Raw genomic sequence first — 4,047 nt, forward strand, 5'->3', positions numbered from 1 at the left:
ACATAGATAGGGCCAAGGACACCATAAACTACATGTCAACTACAAACTTTTTTAAATGAAAAAGACAAACTCTTCTAATAAAAGCGCAACACTACAAACTTTTGTAGTCTCAAAAAGCGGACACTACAAACTTTTGTAGTCTCAAAAAGCGGACACTACAAATTTTTTTAATGAAAAAGCGCAACACTACAACTTTTGTAGTCTCAAAAAGCGGACACTACAAACTTTTTTAATGAAAAAGCGCACACTACAAACTTTGTAGTCAAGATAACCTTTTGACTCTAACCCTAACTATGTACTCTAAGTCCATGCTTTTGTAGTCTAAGTTCGACTTTTGTAGTCTTTTGTAGTGTATTAGTAAACTTTGTAGTCTAATTTCGACTTTTGTAGTCTTTTATAGTGTATCAGTAAACTGTGTAGTCTAAGTCCGACTTTTTTGTAGTCTATCAGTAAACTTGGTAGTCTATATCTGATTCTTATAGTACAGGATGAACCTTCCTTTTTTGGTCATTTTTCCCACGATACAATAATTGTAGCCCTTTCTTTTAGCTTTCTGAATATACTGAAATCATGTTATTTGGTTTTTTTTTCATAGAGAAAAACACAAAAAAAAAAAAAAAAAAACGCGATGCTTTTGAAATTCCTTTACCTCATATCTCCACAACGGGAGCACTTCAGAACATAATTCAAACAGATTCGGGAAGCTACAGTGTAGGGCTACAACTTTCGTTTTTGACCATTTTTGGTAATTAGTCATGTGACCACCCTCCAGGGAAGCCCATTGCATGGACCCTGACATGTGGGATACATTTGAAAAATTGCAATGAAATATCCAGGGTATCTATTGAAAAATCACAATGAAATGCCCAGGGTATCTATTGAAAAATCGCAATGAAATGCGCCAGGTATCCATTGATATTTTGCAATGAAATATCCAGGGATACATTTGAAAAATGGCAATGAAATGCCCAGGGTATCTATTGAAAAATGGCAATGAAATGCCCAGGGCTACATTTGAAAAATGGCAATGAAATACCCAGGGATACATTTGAAAAATGGCAATGAAATACCCAGGGTATCTGTTGAAAAATGGCAATGAAATACCCAGGGTATCTGTTGAAAAATGGCAATGAAATGCACCAGGTATCATTGAAATTTTGCAATGAAATATCCAGGGATACATTTGAAAAATCGCAATGAAATACCCAGGAATACATTTGAAAAATCGCAATGAAATACCCAGGGATACATTTGAAAAATCGCAATGAAATGCGCCAGGTATCCATTGAAATTTTGCAATGAAATATCCAGGGATACATTTGAAAAATCACAATGAAATACAAAGGGTATCTATTGAAAAATCACAATGAAATATCCAGGGCTGCATTTGAAATTTCGCAGAAAATGCGCTGGGTATCTATGGAAAATTCACTATGAAATACCCAGGCCTACATTTGAAATGCCTTTCAAAAAATCCTAAGCATTATAGATATGGCCTCTAGGCTCAAGTCTAAGTTATAGAAATGACTCTCTAGGCTTAAGTCTAGGTTATAGATAAAAGTGGTAGCCACCAGTCAATGTCCTGCTTGTAATCTATGACAGCGATGAGACCTGTCATTGGACACGTCATTTTGGTGAATCATGTAGGCCCTTACATATGATGAGCCCACAGTCTGAGTCGATCATGAGCATCGAATTGTAGAACCCTTCTGTGGTCAAGATTTGTTGTGACTGATTATCAGGGAGTGTGTGAGAGTTGACGTGGGGGACGATTCTCTTTATATGTAGAATGATTAGCTTCGTACGAGGTGAAAGCTTGAGAATAACTCACAAGCAGTGTGTACGGAGTGAAGGTACTATTTGTATCAGCACCAACTTGCCCTAACATGTAACAAGTTGCAGCCACGGGAAAACCTGTCATTTGCGTATACTATCGGTTCTACACTGGGCAGCATCCTACTATTTCTGTTGTGTCTTGGGATACAGGAAGGGGTGTTCATTTTGAACCTGGCACCCAGAAACATTGTCACCCTAGAGAAAATTTATATCGTCCTAGGCAACTGATGACACCGAAGAGTGCTTTGCTGGTGGCCTCGATGTCGGCGAGACGCACAACTTCAATTTTCGATTCATAATTAGATCAAGCAGCTTCTGTAAAAACCATAAAACCTTACAGGCACCCACCACTTTCACACCTGCCATTCAAACCGATGGCCAACTTTTGTGAGGGAAGGGTATGTCACGCCCAGTGGAGATGGTGGTGACCGCCATGATGTCCTTAACGGTAAGAACAGTCAGCTTCAGAAAGGGCGCGAAGCATAAGAAACGACTCACCATGAAGGGCGCAAGGTTGAAATCTCCGCACACTCGGGGGCGGGGAAGGAATGAGCTACCTAAGTGCCTTCATAAGATGCTTTAGACAGTGGCAGTTTTGGCGCTGACTGCTACTCCTGCGAAGGCAGGTGTTTAGAGGGAGGGAGTGTTGCAACCCAGCGAACTTCCAGCATCTGCTTATTGGTGCAAAATTTCTGACTGGGCGAGGCACCAGACTCGATGATAGAGCAGCATGACGGCTTAGAGTTACAGTAAGCAGTCTAGGCCATGACTCTACCAATGGTTGATGGGGACTCACTGGAGTCCTGACTGGAGCCCCGAGCTATGCCCAGTTCGGTACAAAATATTATCTGAGTGACGACCTTTTAATAAGACAGAAAAAACATGGATGCGAGTAAAGGACATACATTAAATGGATTGATCTCCGACTTCATGCCTCTTCAGGCAGATGGTGGCAAACTTGGCCTCATGCATTGTTCTTTAGGCCAGTCGACTGAAGCGAAAGAACAGTCGCTAACCACATACAACCGACGAAGCCTGAATGCCATACTGAAACCTACTGAGGTGCGAATATCAATCTGAAAAGTCGTTGTTTCCACCGAAATCGTTGGTACAAACCTGTTGATTTTCCGCAAGCGTGCTGACACCTCATACAAGCCAATCCAAATAAGAAGCTGTGGAAGAGACCCTCACCGACGAGGCCTGGGACGTAGTGGCAGTACAGGTCGTGTTGAAAGATGGTGGAGAGGTAGATGGAGCTGGTGGTGGCTGCTGTGTGGGCGTAGTCTGCCATGCTGGTTTCTATTTTTCAGAATTCAAAGTTGAACTCAATCAAGTGGGGGTTGAAGACGAACTCCGAGTCGACAAGACCACGCCACAGTAGCTCTCTTGTCCAGAACGTTCATGTTCCTGGATTTTCCCACATAGTGGGGGAGCAGGCTGCCACTGCTACATCGGCTGCCTGTGTTGAACACAAGCCCCCCGACAAGTATTAGTTCTGGAGAACCTCGTAAGGTCACGTAGCTCTACCTGCTGTGGGTCATAACCACGGCGTGAGCCCACAAATCTGTCAGCCACCTGATATAACACTCAACGCCATCAGTAAAATGGGTTGCCAACTTCCCAGCCTGCTCCTACCAGCAAATTAGAGTGGCATGCCTGTGCCCAGAGTGCACAATGCTAGCTGCCTCAGAGTGATTAATGCCCTTGGGATGCATCCAACGTCGACAAAGCCCAGTGTCCCAAACCCTTAACCCGTGAGTGCTTCGGAAATTGCCAGATATTGACAGCGCCCAGGCCCTAAGCCCTCGACCCTAACTACCAGATATAAATGGTAATAGGGCAGGGCCAATTCCCTTAATGGCTCCACTGCCCCTGCACCCCAGAGATCTATGGTCTGTACGAGGTCTTAGCAGTGCCCCCCCTATTCCTGCAGGAATCCGGTCATTCCGGTGGAATTCCGGTGGATTCCGGTGGAATGGAATTTAGCAGAAGGCCCTGCTAAATTGTTTATTCCGGTGTTTTCCATTCCAGTGGAATTCCGGTGGATTGCGGAATGTACACCGGAATGTTCCCCGGAATGGTCTTCCCCGGAATGGGCAGGAATGGTGTTCCCCGGAGTGGGCAGGAATGGGATTCCAGTCCAATCTGTTTATTTTATTTATTTATTACTGTATTATAGTTTATTTATTTTCAATGGATCACAAACAATGT

The sequence above is a fragment of the Laccaria bicolor genome, genomic scaffold (assembly GCF_000143565.1).
Source record: "Laccaria bicolor S238N-H82 LACBIscaffold_45 genomic scaffold, whole genome shotgun sequence".
In the NCBI taxonomy this organism is placed as follows: domain Eukaryota; kingdom Fungi; phylum Basidiomycota; class Agaricomycetes; order Agaricales; family Hydnangiaceae; genus Laccaria; species Laccaria bicolor.